This window comes from Lissotriton helveticus, chromosome 6, assembly GCF_964261635.1.
Source record: "Lissotriton helveticus chromosome 6, aLisHel1.1, whole genome shotgun sequence".
NCBI classification, from domain to species: Eukaryota; Metazoa; Chordata; class Amphibia; order Caudata; family Salamandridae; genus Lissotriton; species Lissotriton helveticus.
The window spans coordinates 2,124,211,218-2,124,230,713 of NC_136067.1; the positions used below are offsets into that span (position 1 = coordinate 2,124,211,218).

General features: G+C 46.7%; 1 protein-coding gene across 2 annotated transcripts in view; it reads left to right on the forward strand.

Moving 5' to 3' along the window:
* Window positions 1-19,496, forward strand: part of LOC144764101 (uncharacterized) — a 146,827-nt gene that overhangs the window by 116,819 nt on the left and 10,512 nt on the right. Inside the window, exon 3 of one of the 2 annotated variants that reach the window (XR_013596313.1) lies at window positions 6,679-7,024. The exons of the other annotated variant lie outside the window; for it this stretch is intronic. The gene's annotated coding sequence lies outside the window, so the exon portion shown is untranslated. Of the gene's footprint in view, window positions 1-6,678; window positions 7,025-19,496 lie in introns of those variants that run through there. 2 annotated transcript variants of the gene reach the window in all.

Here is a 19,496-nt window from a genome sequence, read left to right on the forward strand (position 1 = left end):
CCCCTGCTTGCACCTGCCTTGAGTCATAAACCCCTCTTCGGCGCTGCTCTGCCCCAGGCCCTCATCCTGTTCCCAGCGCGACACCTCCCTGCTTTCCTTTCATGATCTCCGGCCCTTAGATGCAAACCCCCTTTTTCCCCGTGTGCCCGTTTTGTCCTCCCCGTTCCCAAGCCGACACCCAGCTCTGCCGATACCATCCTTGCCCCTCCCCGTACAATAGAAAGCTTCCCCCATCAAAGAATCCCCGGGTTGATCAAAGCCCCCCCACCCCATGAGACCCGATCAAACCCCCCACATTCCGTGAATCGGCGGATTATCCAGCTGCGCGATGCTCATCACCTGTTGTGACTAGGGTGGGGACTTCAACTGTAAATGTGTATGGGAACGGGCCCAAAGGGGAGTTCCGAGAATGTCTTTTCCGTACATCAAAGCTTTAACATGTATGTGTAATCTGCAATAAAGTCATAAATGTGCGTATAAGAGGCCAGGCCTCAGGAATACAGTTAGAGCACCTCAGAACGATACCTTCTGTCCGTTTCGTTGTGTTCTCCTCCGGAGAGAATAAAGAAAACCTTGTTTCCTGCTTTCCAGTCTCCAGCGCCTGCCTCTTCATTTGATTTAATAACTAGAGGGTCCCAGAGGCAATACCGCCGGGCAAATATCGATTGTCCCCGACCCGACTCAGGTTTTTACACTCTCTCACTATATGTCTCACCGAGCGTGCAAAGCCTGCCCTACAACACTAGGTGAGACCTAAAAAGGGAGGTTATTTCCTTGTTGGAAGAATTGCAGATGTCCCTGATGGTACATGGGGACTTGCCAAAACGGGGGTCCTTGATACGGTGGCAGTGTGCCCATGTTACTGCCGATTGTGTAGCGTGCCCATGTTATGTTACTGCCGCTTGTGTAGTGTGCCCATCTTATGGTACTGGCGCTCGTGTAGCGTGCCCATCTTATATTACTAGAAAACACAAAAATATGCCTACACTCAACCAATTTTCAAACACTTATTTTTGACCAATCGGGTAAACACAAAATTCTTGAGTTTAACCCGGTATTTTTATTTATACCGGTCTATTTTAGAATTTTTCACTGTTTTTTTTAAATTTCGCAAAAAAGGAAAAACTGTACATTAAATACATTTCAATTACAATACACGACTATTTACAAACAAATATTTACATTTCATGTACACAATTATCATACATTCCACAAAAAATACAATATACAAACAAAAATAATAATTGAAATTTTTCAATAGAGTTAATCTATATCCATAAAGAAAGAAAGGACAAAGTCAAAAGAAGGAGCACGTCCTCAAATGAGGATAACTTTACAACCAGCCGAGGCCAGTTCAAACGCTTAATGGTATTGATTGCTCCCTCGGATGTGCTGACGCATTTCTAGTCCAAGGAAACCAGTTCCTGGACTTTAATCAGGGCTTTGTCACTTTTCTGTATAAAATGCAGAAAAACAATGAAGTTTTTGTTATCTAACTGAAAGCCTCTATTCTAACTCGTATTGCACCACCACATCCTAAATATGTACCTGTCGGTATCTGATGTTCTGGCCTCTCTCGGTATCATCAGGCTCAGGTAGAGCTTATTTCAATCTTTGTTTTAGAAGTAGTGGCTCATATTATGAATCAAGGTGTTTTTACCTGTGATAGGAGGAAATTATCTTAATGAATGCGCTGATTTTTGTGCACAGAGAGCAAAAAAAGGATGATACTTGTGAAGAACAGAGACAATGTAACACGTTCATACCTCTGTTCCAAAACTCGGGATCTTAGTTGTGGCTGCTAGTTCACTTGTACTGCAGTTTTTAAAGGCGAGTTCTAACAAAAAGAATCATAGACCTATTAAAACCATGTCGCCACTTCACCATAAAGATGCATATGCATTCAAAACAACTGGCTGTACCACGTACCTTTCTCAGGGTGTAACGCAGCAGGTACTGAATCTGATTAATATTTCCTGCAGACCATCATTGGTCAATCTCGGCAGAGGCAGACACACACTAAAGCGAGAGAAAAAACGATACATTTGTATCCGACCTTAGCTTGGCGCTTGTCACAATGTTAATGAGCTCCCACGTGTAGCGGAGCTAAGCGTACCTGATTGTGTCTTTGGCGGCGTTCCCCGATACTTGCACGAACTGACTTTCAATTTTCACACGGCTCCTACAAATGTAACAATACTAATTGAGCACGTGCGAGCGTATAGATACAAATAGATTTTGCCGCTTATACAGTCGGCAGTGTAAGTAGAAGCTTAACATTGTTAGAAGAATTACCTTATATCGGCGCTAACAGAAAATAAAGCACTCTCAGGCGCTAGCAGCAATTAAAGCGCTCCCAAGCGCTGTAGGGGATAAGGAAAGCTTTCCCACGCGCTGCTACAACAGCAAGCAAAGCGCTTCCAGACGCTAGAAGCAAAGTACAGCGCTATTAAGCGCTGGGGGCCAAAATAAAGCGCTCCCAGGTGCTAGTTGGCTCAAAAGACAGCAAAAGTCCTCCAGTAGGTGGCGGGGGGGCAAGGCTGGGCCCAGAGCCAGCTCACAGGGTCCTCCTATGCAGGGAGGCAATCCCCAGTAGCAGTCCTGGCGCCCAGCAGCAGCAGCAGCCCCCCTCAGATAGGATCCTGGAATAGAACAAATTGTAAGGGGACACAGCCCCTTTTTATACATCAAATCCCTTTGTCTGGCTTCAGGGTGAGGGGAAAAACCAGTCGCAGCTGGTTTGTGAGCACTCTTGATGTTCTCAGCCCCTCAGTCTATTCACTGGCAGGGCTAGTGTCATTAGACGCACCACAGGGGGCGGAGCCAGCATTGTGTGGGGAAAACCCAGCCCTATTCAGGACCCAGGTGCACTCCTCCCCAGCCATCAGCATGCTAATCTCCACACTCACCACCGGGCAGACCCATCATGACTCATGGAGCCTGGCATTCCAGCCAGCTCCAGCCAATCACACACCAGCACCTTTACAGCACACGCACAGCCATGTCTAGAAGTGGCACTTCTACACTAGACACATACACACCGCATGCATCATTGCGCAGCATTCAATCACACGAGTCCGCACATACCAGACTCGAGCCTGCACACCCCACCCATCAGGAACTACCAGGGACACAGACATTCCCCATGCATTCCTACGGGAGGGCAGGCCAACCTTACTTCACGCACTCAGAGTGCGCACGCACTTTCCACTGGGACACTGTGAAAGTGCGCAGAACCCAAAAATCACCAGCCTCAGGTCACCATTAAAAGCAAAAAAGTTTAGGGGTGAACCTGCCAGAAGGGCCAAGTCCAACAGGGATACAGAAGGTAACATAGTTGTTGTCCTATACAGGGAACAGGGGGGAAAAAGGGATCACCCTAAATGCATCTGAGGAGAATAAAAAAATTCTTAATTTCAACATGGATAAACAGTTAAATAAACCCCTTTTGTTCTTTCCGCAGAAACAAGACAATCAGGAACAGCCTCGTCCACACATATAAGCCCATTAAGGAAACCCAACTAACCCTAACTGGGGGAGTCGCGTCCGGCAATTACAAATGTGGGACATGCTCGATATGTCCCCATTGTATTATTGCAAAAAATCTGGAGTATAATGGCAAAAAACTAACCCCCTCTACCTTCAATAATTGCCGAAGCCAAAATGTGATCTACTTGCTCCTATGCCCCTGTAACTTGGGGTATGTTGGAGAAACGAGTAGGGAGTTGCGGAGCCGTGTTCTGGAGCATAAATCAGCAATACGGACTAAAAAACCTAACGCACCACTAACTGAACATTTTCAAAGCTTTAACCATTCATGCGACGACTTAAGATGGTTCATCCTAGAAAAATTTAGAATCACTAGAAGAGGGGGAGACATAGACAAAATTAGAAAGATTAGGGAACAGTGGTATTTTTGCCATCTAAATACCATTTACCAAGGACTAAATAGTAGGGAAGACTGGACTAAATGCTTATAGAAACTTCCAACACCCGACATGGTAGAGATCCATCTGTCCTGACTGTCACAATGATATACTAAACATGGACCCCTCATCCCGTGTATCCTTTCTGCAATGTTCAACCACCTCATTAGCCCCTGCAGTCAAACTGTGTCGGGTTCCTCTTTTTCTAATCTAATTTAGTGCTACTCCGTCTGGATGGCGGGCCCCGACTTTCACATGTAAATGATTACAATTTAAAGCCGCATATGGGTACCATAAAACCCCTCAATGTGCCGGGCGCCTCTTATTCTAAAAATGTTTTTTGGTATATCATGCCAAGTAGAGAGGGCCGAATACGAACACATTCAATTCGTAAACAATGATCCAAGATTTGGGGCGCGAGCGGTAAAATAGGCACGAATTTGTACACACTCATTTTGTAAACAATGACCCGTGATTGGGGGCGCAAACGTCAAAAGAGGCACGGACCAGAAAGTAAACCGGCCTCTCGATAACTAGCCTTTCCCGGTTGGTTAATAAGAACCAATGAACGTTGGTGAGACGCGAGTCACCATTGAACATATACGGATTAGAACCGCTCTCACGTGATTGTCTCATAGTATTCTGACCAAATTGGCACGAATTTGAACACACTCATTTTGTAAACAATGACCCGTGATTTGGGTCGGTAACGGCAAAAGAGGCACGGACCAGAAAGTAAACCGGCCTCTCAATAACTAGCCTTTCCCGATTGGTCACTAAGAACGAATGAACGTTGGTGAGATGCGAGACACCATTTAACATATACGGATTAGAACCGCTCTCACGTGATTGGCTCATAGCACTCTGACAACATCCAATCACGATGGAGCTAAGTGTTCTTAACCGTGAGTTACTCGAACCACTTCTGCAATCGATGCGGACCCCTACAGACGACGGGAAAAGTACCTACTGAAAAAGGTGAGTGAATTGCATGGCCCTGCTACACCGGGGCCTTGTAATAGGAGTCTCTTTTAATAGTATTCATATTTTGACACCTGTCTTTACCTATTTACAGGTAGTCTATTAAAGGCCAGCAACACACACTAGATGGACATTGGAACCTCGTGCCATCCTATTAGGTGAGCATTAATATGGCCCCAGTTTTAACTTAAATATAAGCCTATGACAATTTCCCATGATAGCACCTTGACAATGGTCTTATTTCAAATTTAAGATAATTACTGACGAAGCCAAGAGTGAGGAATTGACCAGAAGCGACCAAACCTTAAAAAAATACCTGCATTAAGCTGGGACTTCACGGACACCTCCAATGGTACATTCGTAAATTAATTTATGTTTGACCGCCTATAAGCAACAACAGGAATGTGCATCTGTAAACTCCGGTGCTTTCCTTGTTTTATCTTCAGGCACCTGCGGCCTAGTTTCAAACAAACTAAATATATTTTCCTTTTTCATCTCGTCCAATTTAACTTGGAACAGTGTATCAAGTGGGAGATATAAGAACCGTAGCATGCACAACAGGTAGGCTTCAATCCTTCATACAATAGATCGAGAAAGGTACATGAAACCTGAAATTATACTAATACATTAATACTGGTTCCACAGGATTTTCCACTGGTAGCAGAAACTCAAGAAGTCTACCGTAACTTTTTACATTTTATGGATCAGGAATTCAAATCTGACCACTAATAGTGTCCATCAACAAACCTAGGGTAAGGAGACGTTTTTCAACTATCTTAGAAGTTTAACTGTGAAATCTGGGTGCTCCACAACATAGATAATCCGGGCGTTGCCCTCTGACCCCCTTCTTCCCTTTAGTTAGCTTGTTGAATCATTCATGAACAAGCATGTGCCCACAGTAAATTAATGTATGAACCGTCAGTATTCTTAATTAAAAGGGTTTGTTTTGCATGTGGAGTGGAGAAGTTTGGCTCAATGGTTAGAGCGGCAGACCCTGATGCAGAGATCTAGCCCGGGACCAGGGTTCAATTCCCCGCCTTGGCGGGTCTTGGGCTCAAATTTCCACGGACCTGATAATTCTCGCCTCGGTGCCTATTCCAATCATGGAGTCCCACTCTGCAACTCTGGGCAATAGCTTGCTTAATCTCCACAACGGCCCCCACAACGCTAAGGATGCCTGGCCTCCACCTTGGGGGTGTCCAGGAGTGGACGCCTCACAGGGAAAGCCAGGATGGGTTCCACAGCGGTATTCGTACAAGCGCCTTGAGACCCTTGCGGGTGAGTAGTGCGCTATACAAGTATCAATTTTACATTTACATGTTACCATTGCTGTGTTACCATTGCTGTGTTTGCCTCTCCTTGCCCTTTAAAACAACAAGCAGACTATTGTGTAATTACGGTATTGTCAACCTTACTAGGGATGTGTTCTGTCTTTTACAACTGTGTTTGCTACACATCAATCCCAAGGAAATTGCAGCGAAACTGATACAATAGCTAAGTGCCCAAGGGCGATAATGCAATGACATAGGATTTTGTTCGGATATATGAAAGGGATCAAAGGAATACCATAGAAGTTTTGTAGCTTCACAAGTACCGAAGTTTAGTATCAAGAAATTGTACATATGCTTCTTCTAGCTTAAAAGGCCAATTGATCAGCGTAATATGAATATTCAAAGTCCATGATTTTTGGTGTAAAATGTAAGACTCATCAACATGCAAGATGTTAACTGCATCAGTCTGACGTATATTGTTTGTACGATATCTATTACAGGGCGAGTGTATACATTCCCTGGTGATGACAGAATATTACTTGTCTTGATAAAGGTGGTAACAATAAGGAGAACCCACCGAAACGCGTCGACGCAACAAACCGTATAATTCAAGTCTCCAACACCAGATTTGATATGCCGATGTCGTAGCAATACAACACTGGTGCTTTGACTACGGAGCAGGAATATACAATTTGTAACCAACAATTTTATGTTGTACCCTTTCTGTCTGTTCTCAATAGTGCAGGTCATTATTGAGTGTATTGTTTTATTGTGTTTTAAGACTAGGGATCTAGATCAGTTTGCCCTATTGTGTTTTTTAATTTATTCAAAATAAATGAATTTTTAACTTCCATAACTTTTTGTTGTATGTACTTCTGACACTGTAAGGTCTAGTATTTTAAAACGTTTGCTTTGCTCTGTCTCAAGGGAACGCTCTTTTCTCAGGTCATTAGACGCACCACAGGGGGCGGAGCCAGCATTGTGTGGGGAAAACCCAGCCCTATTCAGGACCCAGGTGCACTCCTCCCCAGCCATCAGCATGCTAATCTCCACACTCACCACCGGGCAGACCCATCATGACTCATGGAGCCTGGCATTCCAGCCAGCTCCAGCCAATCACACTCCAGCACCTTTACAGCACACGCACAGCCATGTCTAGAAGTGGCACTTCTACACTAGACACATACACACCGCATGCATCATTGCGCAGCATTCAATCACATGAGTCCGCACATACCAGACTCGAGCCTGCACACCCCACGCATCAGGAACTACCAGGGACACAGACATTCCCCATGCATTCCTACAGGAGGGCAGGCAAACCTTACTTCACGCACTCAGAGTGCGCACGCACTTTCCACTGGGACACAGTGAAAGTGCGCAGAACCCAAAAATCACCAGCCTCAGGTCACCATTAAAAGCAAAAAAGTTTAGGGGTGAACCTGCCAGAAGGGCCAAGTCCAACAGGGATACAGAAGGTAACATAGTTGTTGTCCTATACAGGGAACAGGGGGAAAAAGGGATCACCCTTAATGCAGTTGAGGAGAATTAAAATACAAAGCACTTGGTGACGAGTGACTATTGTGAGTGTGCCACTCTCATGGGTTATAGATCATGAAAAAATGCACGGGAAAACAGTAAATGGAGTGACTGTTGTGAGTGTGACGCTCTCATGGGTTGGACATCATGAGAAATGCGCGGGAAAGCACAGTACATGAAGTGATGTGACATGGTAAACAAGTGTGAACAGTTGTGTGTGGGTGGCAGGAGTGGTGTCTAGTGGTCACTACGAAACCCGCAGAAACCAAGTGAACAATAAACAGGAACACAGAACGGCGGTGGTCTGTAATACATTTAATATGTTGGCGATAATCCTACTGCAAACAGTGGCATGAATGGTATCTAGTATTAGCTCATGTGGTAAGTCGGTGTCTGGAAAAAACAGTGTACAATGTATGTAAAACAGATCAACGGCAGTAAACAATGCGTCTCGATGGAGGAGAGTATCCTACTGTAGTGAGCAAGCTGTATTGTGGGAAAGAGAGACAATAAGGAAAGGAATGGGGGGTATAGTGGGGAGACAAAACACGAGACATACTAGATATGCAGGGTAAACAGCGAAAAAGGTAGTTACCTGTTCTGTGTTTGGAAGAATAAGGAGAGCAGGCCCCTGTGTGAAGGAGAGACGCAAATGGAAAAGGGGTTAGTCCCAGGACATGGACAAAGGGTAGGGGGATTCTAATGGGAGTTGGGAGGTGGACGGTGGATCAGACAAAACGCTCACCATGCAACCGGTGCTAATTTCAACCCGACCTAGGGTGTGCGGTGAACTTGAAGTGATGGACGGTTGGGGTTGCAGTGGGTCGGCGAAAGGTGCTGGAATGCGCCGCATTGAGTAGAGGATGCGGGTGGATGGTGGGGGAGAGATCAACAGGTTGAGAATAAAGGCGACCTCAGTGAGGCAGGGAGGGCAAGGACGGAGCAGCTCCTTACCGAGCTAGTGCAGAGCCGTACGCTGTGGCATCATTGAGACAGGGCGAGGTGGGTACGCCGGTGCAGCAGGTAGACGTGGTATACTGCAAAAAAGGAAATAAGCAAAGAGGGGGTGAAAACGAGAGGCTAGAGGTACTGGACTGCACATGAGGCGGACTTACCCCAAAAGGCTGAGTGCGTGTGAGTCCAGTATCTGACGGAAAGGCGGGGTAAAACGCTGGGTGACGGTGGACTGTGAAGAGCTGGAATCGAAGGGGCAGAAACGTAAGGGGGGCGGAGGTAAAAAGAGGCTGGCAACCACTTAAGGAAATGAAGTATAGGAACTTACCCAGGAACAAAAGAAACTATGGCGATCCACGAGGTGTATGCGTGTAAAAGGCAGGTGCCCCTGTAAGGGGACAAGGAAAGTGGAGGGAAGTCAATGCTATACAGACCATGGGTAAAGCAAGAATATAGCGTGGAACTCGGGGGCTGCAAGGAGGCAGCTTACCTGTAATCTGTTGAGGACGAGGCCAAAAAGACACTGGAACTGTATGGGTGACCCGGGTCAGAATGACTCTGAAATGATGCATGTATTTGCGCCGGTCTGCCCGTCAAAGAACTAGACTGCGCAGTGAGCCAAGCATGGTCCCGGGCACGAAAACCGCCATGTTGGACCGGCTGAGGGCAGACTAACAACGCGCATGTTTGGAAAACTAGGTCATAGGACCGGCGTGGCCGTAACCACGGTAACGGCAGTCCAGTCGCACTGGAGCGAAAATACTGTCACATGTGGGGAAACGAAGAGTAGACGCGTGAGGGTAGAGAGGGCGCCGTGTGAGTAAAGGAGGCCAGGGAAGTAAGAGCATGAGAAGGAGAGGAATAGTGAAAGTGGCCAGAGGTTGATAAGGGTGTACGCATGTAGTGTGCACAGGCATATGAGAAGTGCAGTTAGTGCCGAAAGAGGCGCCGGAAGGAAAGTGGGGCGTGCACCGGAGATTGGCAATGATGCAGGGGGAATTAGGGGGGACACAGTCACACTAATACATGTTGGCTGGCATAAGGAACCGGGGTGTTATAACCGGAATGGCTTGTTTAGTGTGCCCATGTTATTTTACTCAACATAAGGTTCAGGTAGAGAAGTCACAGGAATTTTGCAACTTATTGTGTAAAGTTACAGAAGTAAAAGAAAAGAAAAAAGGGAAAAAGGAGAAAAAAGAAAGAGAGAGAGAGAGAGGCCTGTAAAATTGTATAGCCAAGCTGCTGGATCTGGGTGTAGTGTACGGTCCGAAGCTTGAAGCAAGTGATGCTTGAGACACAAAGCAGGACATGTGTTTGGGATCTTATGCGGGTGAGTTGTGAGGGTTGGTGGTTAGTATGTGGGCGAAAAGGAGGCAGGCAAGTGAAAGAATGGCTTTTGGGTGGCTGAGAACAGCTGAAGAAGGAGGAAAAGGTAGGGACATTTGGGAAGTGCTGCGAGCACAGGAGATCAGAACAGTTGGGAGGGGGTTGTATCTGTGGGTCAGATATGGTGTCGTGACCTGTGGAAGAGAAGGGAGCACAACCTGACAGCCGAGAGAATAGTACCAGGTGAGGCAGGGCCCCATTTAATATCATTTGGTGGCTGGATGGAAGTCATGCATGGTAACTGTTTGTGTTTTGTAGAGTTTCACACTTGTAGTTTCAGAACGGAAGCCCGACAGATCGCTACTGATCAAGTGTGAAGGATGTCTGATCAGTAGTGGTCTCCCGGTGGCTGGTCATAGCTCCTACGGGTTATAGTTCAGCCCAGTCCTCACTCTGGGTAAATCATGTCTCATTTCTGTGATAGAGACAAGAAACAACCTAATGTTCCATAAAGCTTATCCTCTACTTTCAGCAAGCATGCATAAGCTATGTCGGATCTTTCCTTCTCAAGTCCTGCATGTCTGCTTTGGTGGGTGATGGGGGTTTGGGCCAGTCCATTCTGACCATTACCAGAAACATCCTTTCACAGCCAGTTTCTGGTCCACCTGTCCAGTTTCCATAGAGGGATGTGCTGTATAGGACATGGCACACTCTTCATTGGTTGTTTGTTGGTCACTTCAGTGCAAAGCTCTGGCTATCCGGCCCGTTGGCAGTTCTCGGCTTAGCGTGGTTGCTCCATTGTGGATGCAAGCGCACTTCTCTTACTGTAGTTAAGCTCCTATAGCATTCTTTGTGTATGCTATTCTCATTAACCTTGATCATTTCCTTCTATTTTTTGTAGCTAAAAGAGCGGCTATTGAGCCGTAACACACAAGGCACTTTAAGTGTACTTGCTTACACCTTTCTCCATTCTCTCCCGGCTCATATGTTAAGTAATTCACATGTCAGTACTTGGGAGGGAAATGGCTTTGTGAATGCTTGCATATAAGTAGGAGGTTTAATGAGGGAACTTGTAGCTTGTCAGGAGAACATTTGAGACTCCTGCACCACAGTGTTGCGACACCGAATAGAGCACACAATTATATTTTGTGCACCAAATCGCAGATTCAATTGAAACATCTTTTGGAGGTTGAAGGGTGTGATTGCGTTTGGTGACACAACTTGTTTTTGTAGCTGCTTCTGTCTTGTCCTGACTCCTTTGTTCAGGTCTTCATATGAGAAGTGGTGTTGAAAGTAAGGTTTGGTAGGTGGACTCCTTCCTATCTTGCTGCTTTATTGACTTGTTGACTTTTGTTGAAGAAACATCAAAGAATAGGTGCTTCAGGGATCTTGTCTGAGGAATGGTACTTTGACCCCCTCTGCAAGTTTTACATGGTAACTTCAGATGCAGTGATTAAGACACAGTTAGCGGCTGATTATGATGACGGTGAGAACGCCACGACAGCCCGCCGGTGGTGGTGCCATCGTAACCATGTTCTCCGCCCTCCATATAACAATGGCTTGCAGATGGTTGCCGGTTGGAAAGACAGACCACCACACATCCGCCGGGCTCCTTGAGCATGCTGGTGCGGTCGAGGTGGTTGTATTCCCTACAATGGTTGCAGTGCCTGCCAGGTACCACCGCAGGGATTACAGTGTCCCTTTCCGCCTGCCTTTTCATGGCAGTTAACCCGCCATGAAAAGGGAGACGGAAAGGGACATTGTGGCCCCGTAACGGGTCCCCGTCCTCCCTCCTGGCCCTCCGCTGTGGGTTTTGGGGGGAACCACATATCCCTGCACCATATGGTGCCTGCCACAAAGGGCAGGGAATTGTTAAGTGTTCCCTTTTTGCACTGCGGCATGTGCTGCAGCCAGCTGCACCCACCGTAATGCAAAACATAGGCATTGCGACCTACGTGGTGGTGGCCACATCCTAATGCCCTGACGGGACCGCCAAAAGCCTGTTGGGCGGTCCCATTTACCAAAGGGTGGCGGTCAGATGAAAGTCGGACTGCCATCCTAATCAGCCCCTTAGTTTGCAGCAAGGCATTGAGGGTGAAACAAGGCAGCTGTTTGTATGACAGTCAATGCTTCTTTAAATGTTTAAAGCTTTTTGGCTTCACCCAGGAATATTCCTAGATTTCCTCTGAAGTTTTGCATTGTAATGCATGAGGAACTGATTTACATCTGAAAAATACTTCCCAAATGTTCAATTCTTAATGCATACATAGATTTTATAAAGAAGGTAATCTATAAAGAAGGTTATCTATTTTGTTTCGTTTTTTTGGAGGGGGGGTTGCTGCAATAGTTTTTGAAATGTTTGTCATTGCTATAGAGCGAGACCATACCACTACCACTGTTGCCAAACTAATTACCGCAAACACAAGTATATGATGGACAGAACGGTGAAACCTTTCAGACATTTCCTGCCCCCCCCCACCCCCCAGTCACAGATCTCAGTTGAATCCATCATAATTACTTAGCTCACTTTGCCACCTCAGTTCAGAGCCAGCTATATGCTAGTCAGTCTTGACCCTGTGCCTCAAGGGAGCAGTCCAGACCAAACTGCCAAGCCAGGTCTTCCTTGGACCGGCAATAAGCATCCTGGGACCGGTTTCTGAGTAACACCCTTCATCAGCCAGGCTCGCTGGAATCCAGTGGCAAAGTGAGCAAGGGACCCACGTCTGGGCATACCCTGCCAACGTAGGGCAAACAAAGCAAACACAAGGAGATTATGGACGGAGTGCTGAAACTTTTCAAATACTCCCCCCCCCCCCCCCCAGTCACAGATCTGGGCTGAATCCATCATCATTCTTTAGCTCACTTATACTCATCGCAAAGCTCCTCTTACTATTATGGTCTACCAATAAATGTTCTAGTCTCTTTTCCCTTCTATCCCCCATTATCCCTTTCAATCCAACAGTCACATGTCCACCACTCAAATGAACTCAAATTTCACTAATCTAATCTACCACTAGTCCTTTTTGGGTTCCGGAGTAGCGCACTACTCGCCGAAAAGCACGTTGACACCTTGTCGGGGTAAGTAAGCGCTATATAAATGCAATTACAATACAATACAATCAGAGGACGAAAGCATATAAACACCTCAGCCAAAAAGTGTGTCTTGGTGTAAGATACCCATAAAAAGTCAAACCCTTCATCCCTTCTGAAGCTTTAAAGACTGTGGAGCAAACTTTAGTCCTCCCAAAGTTAGACTACAGCAAGGATCACGGGCACCCCAAAAACAGACCTTGGACCCCTGAAAGACACACTCCATGCAGCGGCCAGACTTCTGTCCGGGGAGAGTCGCTTCAACCACATCACTTCTGCTCTCAAGAATTGTAACTGGCGACCAACCGAGGCAAGAGCTATATTCAAAACTGTGTGCATAAGCCACATGTTAGAAATGGGATTTCCGGTTGGCTAAGGCTTGCGCCAAAGCCAGGCAGAAACCACCACTCTAGTCAGGGCAAGAGAGTTACACGCCAAAGATAACCGCTGCTCACCCTCTAGGCAACGTGGCGCGAGCAGTAAGGCTTATCCCGGAGGCAATGTGAGTTAAGTATTTGCGCATGCACCCAGCAACAACACCCAAGGCCCACCACAAAGGAAACTCCACACAAGGTTATGTATAAAAATAGCCTTCGTATTATACCAAACACATCAGATAAAAACACACACTTTACAATGTGCCAACAGGCACAGGCAGAATTTACAGATGATATGTACAGGACAGGGTCACATGGACCACTGTCAGGAATATGCACTTTTAGACTTAGAATACTTGTTAGAAATAGCACTTTGTTGAACATAGAATATAAAATCACTGTAGCACCAAATAGCAAATGTAGCACACAGCCAGTAATCACTGGTAGGAGGTAAGTACCACCTACGCAACCCTAACCACCCTAGGAAAACATCACGCAGGGAACCAGGACCTCACTAGCAACACCTGTACTAGGAAGAACAACCACCTAAGTATCACTATACATTTAGGGGTATTGGCATAAAAGCATTACACATGACGCATGAAAACACATTCGGAGGTGCAGGAAGAACACATGATGCATAAAAACACATTCAGAGGTGCAGGAAAAGCATAATTGTGCATAAAACACGTAGGCCACAACCTGTGACTGTCCCCAGGCCAACTGGCCTCTCTGGGGCTGAAACGCCCTGTGTCCCAAATGTCAGGGGGCCTAAACGGAGCAGCTGCCCACTAAGTGCTGGCCAGCTGGAGAACTGAGCCTGGCACCTGCGTGCCTCCTGGCTCTCTTCTGGGACGCTGACCAACAATGCCGAAGGACACGTGGGAGCCTGGCAGGCTCTGAAACAAAATGCCACCACACTGGGTGGCGCGGCCCGCTGCCAACCGGGGCCGCTCTACCCTCCAGAAATGCCCCCAGAAATGTAGGAGCCTCTGCGGCTCTGCAGAACTGTGTGCCCCGGAGCCTTTTAATTGGTGGAGTCCCTCTCGGGGGACTCTAAACTCAAAATGCCCCAGGAGCCCTCGTGGGCTCTGAAAGAAATGGTGCCAACAAAATGCCCCCGGAATGAAGCGTGCATCTCTGGGGTTGACGGGCACCGGCAATGTGCCCCGACGCCCACCCCCCCTCTTTGCCAATTAGCACCGGGCCCCACTCATCGGCGGCTTGTGCAGGGACGTCTCCTCTCGGCGGCGGTCACCAGACTGCTCCGCCCACGGTCTCCTCAGCCGCAGGCGGGACTCTACCGTAACACGGGAGCCCCGCAGACTTCACCTGCTCGCTCCCTCTTCTTCTCTGCACCGGAGCGTGGGGTAGGCTCCCGTCCGCTTCCGGTTTCCCCTGGGCCCGCAGTACTTCCGGGTCACGCTCGTAGCGGCCCGGAGGGGGGTTCTTCTTGCGGCTTGGGCCGCAGCGGTGATGAGGGCAGATGAGGGGTAGGCTCCCTCTTGACAGGCACGGTCCCTGGCGGGGTGAGCACCCGCTAGGGATTAGGGAGGAGTAATTTACACGGGTAGGCTCCCGTGATCAAATAAATAAATAACACTGGGTGGGTTCCTGTGAAGGCAGAACACACAGGGTGGACACCTGCTCGTCCTCACGCAAAATGCGGGGTGGGCTCCCGTGATGGAGACACGAATGCAGGGGAATCCCTACGCCCAAGGCTTGCAGCTCCGTGCTGCAACTAGAAATAACCGTGCTCCCTTGGATGAAAAACCAAACGCTTTCCAGGCGCTTGAAGGAGGCAAAGTCCAGGGCAAAGTTCAGGGAAGGAAGGCAGGGGGTGGCAAGGCTGGGCCCAGGGTCCAGCTCACAGGGCCCTCCAGTCAGGCAGGCAGTCCCTAGGGGCGGTATCCTCCTGGCGCCCAGCACCAGCAGGCCCCCCTCTTCAGGTCAGGAACAAGAGAACGTTTTTCAAGAGGTCACAGCCTCTTTTTATACACTAAATCCCTTTGTCTAAAGGTGCAGCCAAGGGGCGAACCAGATACAACTGGTTCCAGAGCACTTTGTTTTGCTCAGCCCCTCATCAGTCACACCACAGGGGGCGGTGCCAACATTGTGTGGGGAAAGCCCTTCCCTATTCAGGTCCCAGGTGCACTCCTCCCCAGCCATCAACATGCAGATCTCCCATTCACCACCGGGGCAGACCCATCCTGACTCATGGAGCCTGGCACACCAGCCAGCTCCAGCCAATCACCAGCCAGCACATTCACTGCACAGGCACACCAACTTCTAGAAGTGGCACTTCCACACTAGACACAATCATGCCGCACACATCATTGCGCAGCATTTAATCACACGAGTCCGCACATACAAAACTCGACGCATCAGGAGCTAACATGGACACATACATTCCCCATGCATTCCTATGGGAGGGCAGGCCAATCTCACCACACGCACGCACTTTACCCTGGGACACAGTGGTAAAGTGCGTAGAAACCAAAAATCACTATCACTGGGTCACCATAAAAAGCCAACAGTTTAGGGGTCAACCTGCCAGAAGGGCCAAGTCCAACACCACAAAGCACTAGACACTAAAAACCCAATTTACCTCACAGATAAATTAACAAAAGCTGTCCAAAAGAGACCCCTCCGAAGCTCTAATAGTCTACTCTTGATTCCACCAAAATTTAAGAGATCGAAATCTTGCGCATGTTGTTTCTCCGGAAATGCCCCTCAGAATTTGGAACTCACGACCTCAAGATTTACGGGACAATCAGTCATTCCCTCACTTGAAGAAGAAACTGAAACTGCTTCTCTTCGACAAATACCTAAACTCCCCCTTTACGCCGCCAGTCCAAACTATTTGCCTCCATCCCACACCCTTTAAATTAGTATATCGTGGTCCTTTTAATAATTGTATTCAATTTAACTACCCCAAGTGCTTTCCAAAAAGTTGTGGTGTTTTGGTGCTAAGGATTAAAATAAAATATATCCCACATGCAGTAAAAATTCTCATGAAATCCTTTATTTTACGGCACGGACTTCTGTGGATTTGGCTAATGTGAACTATGGTTAGCTAAAAGAAAACATATGGTGAGTTTACTCACATATCTATATAGTATAGTGTGCATAGAATGTAATTATCTTTTGTAAAATAAGTGTTCTTCTCAAATTGTTGAATTCCTATTTTAGACTTTGAATAGACACGTTGCCCGCGCTCTGAGACTGAGGAATTCTAAATAGTGGTAAACGTGTGCTATTTATAAGTTATCTCCTTCATACATCTAAATATCACTCTAGTGTTGTAATATTACATCCAATAAATATTGCACCCCGCAATATCACATTATTTTTAATGCAGTAGTATCCCAACCAAATTTGCACAGTCTTTGAAACAAGGGTCTTATTCAGCCCCACTGGTGTTCAAATCTTATGACCTATGAAGTATGCTTCGTTCTATGAAGTGGGCTCTTATACCTCACTGGTTTGTTAAAAACTCACCTTTTTGAAATGAACCCTCTATAGAGTTGTCATATTCTAAATCCCGACAGTTCCACGGGTTGGGTACTTTTCAATCAGTGGAGAGCCGTGTGTGACACTTGAGGAGGAAGGAATAACCAGCACTCTTGGCAGGCAGCTTGTCTTCCTAAATGCCTGTGTTTTTAATAAGACATCTAGTCATTCGATACACATCTATAACACATGCATTCATAGCTAGAGCATAACTTTTTTATAAAAGTTAATTTATTTTTATATATGATTATTAGCATCAAAAAGATGCCTGTTCTTCTCGTGGAGGCATCACGATAATGCTTTCACATTGTTTATAAGTTAGGGTCATCCAACGCAGGTTGACGAGGGCCCCACTACACACCCATTCTGGTTCCCATGTTCATTAACAGCATGTAAATAAGATTCAGGTGGATATTGTGGAAACCTGACATGGCTCCGCCCTCAGTCTTTACTGACCAGATAGGTTTACATGATGGCTCCATGTCATTGAGAATGCGATTCACCAGTCTGGGTTTTTCTTTTACAATGTCCATCCTTTGAAGTAATCCTCACTGCCTCTTCTCCCCGGAGCACTTTCTTTGTCTCCTTCACCTAAAGCACTCTGCTTGCCTTGCCTTTTCCTCCTCTCAGGCACTAGACTTTGCCCCCTCTCCGAGGCCCACCAAGGCGCTCTATGCACCCCTACCACCTAGGATGACCAACTGGCATGGGTGTAAATTTAGGACGATGAGGGAAAAAATTCAGGACAAACTGTAAAAATTCAGGACACTCTATGTGGCTCTTCTTTGCTACCTCCTAATGGGTTCAAGCAGAGATACATCACTTCGTTTTTTCCGCAGCTGTATGTGCTCACCGTAACTGCCTCCCTGCAATATGCTAGCTCTCACCAGTCATCTTCGCTCCCACTGTGTGTCCACTGCATGGGCCCCCAGCCTCTGTGCCCTAACGGGTGTTCTTCCTCCTCTTCTAACCTTATACCTGGTCGATACCCCGTGCCACAATGTGTGTCCACCCCCCAAATTCACCCCCTTTGGTTTATGGTTCCTCACTGTGCCCCCAGTGTGTGTCCACTGCATGGGATCGCTCCCTTGATAACCTGTAATTCCTGTGTCTGCTTCAGCTCACATTGTTTAACTGTAGCCCTGCTCATCGTGTCTCTGCTCATCGTGTCTCTGCTCCCCATGCCTATGCATCCAGTGCGTCCCCAGGCTGTCTCCATGCTCATCCTATCATTACAACCTCCGGCTATGTCTCATTAGTCTGTGCACAAACCTACTAGTTACAACCTGGAATTGTCTCTTTATTCTGCTCATTGTGGGACCCTGGGGATAATCACACCAAATTCATAGCAGCCACCCAACGGGGTGTTAAAAAACAGGTACATTTAGCACCATCATACTGCTTCACGTTATTAAATACCCACAAATAAAATAATCAGGTGAGTTATTCTCTTGGGTTCAATATGTCCATACCTGGCATTTCCCTTTATGCAATGAAGCATTCTCGTTGTGCCCTTAATAACTGCATAGTATTAATTTGCTAAAACAAATCCAGGATTGCTTTAAACTGTATCCCAGTAAGCCCCATACACCAGAAACCCAATGGATACGCTATCTTTATGATTAATGGTAAAACACACAATTGCCATCACATCCATCTACTACTAAACACATAAGTAAAAAATATGTAAATTTACAATGCCAATAGCTCTAACTCTAACAAATGTGAGACCTATTGAGTTGCAAATGCTTGTTTTTTTCTTGATGTTGTGCAGCATTGGGAAACCCTATACATCTAAAAGGTGAGACTTCTTGACTTTGACAATGTGTGTTTATTATGGTTGTAAACCTCCTGTTCCTTGTGTAGATCTGGTCAGAGCCTCTGATCTCTGGGTACACCATGTGGAAGATGCTCAGATTACCTGTCTGGGTCCTATCCCAGGCTCCCTGATAGTATAAAGGACTCCCTTGTGGCAGTTGCTTATGTTTCCCGCTGTATTGTGATGCTCTGTGTTGTGTGGTCCATTCACTAAAAAAGGCTCTGTTAGACCTGACAGTCTTAGGCTGGTCTTTCCCCAACTTTTTACCGGCCTCCCTCCATTTTCTGTGCTTTTTTTTGCTGGCTTTAGGACTCTGCTTATGTAACCACTGCTAATCAGTGCTAAAGTCTATGTGCTGTCTCCTCTAAACATGGTAACATGGGCTCATACTCACTTGGCATATTTAATGTGCTTATAAGTCCCTAGTAAAGTGCACTACATGTGCCCAGGGTCTGCAAATTATTCGGTACTCGTGGTCTGCAGCACTGATTGTGCTACCCACATATTCAGCCTGAAACCATGTCTCAGGTCTGCCACTGCACTACCTGTGTGTGCAGTGTACTGCCACATCAACCTTACATTTAAAACTACTTGCCAAGCCTTCAAATCTCCTTTCTTTACATATAAGTTGCCCCTAAGGATGGCCCTTGGTAAACCAAAGGGAGAGTGCTATGTAAGTAAAAGTCGCAACATATACTCT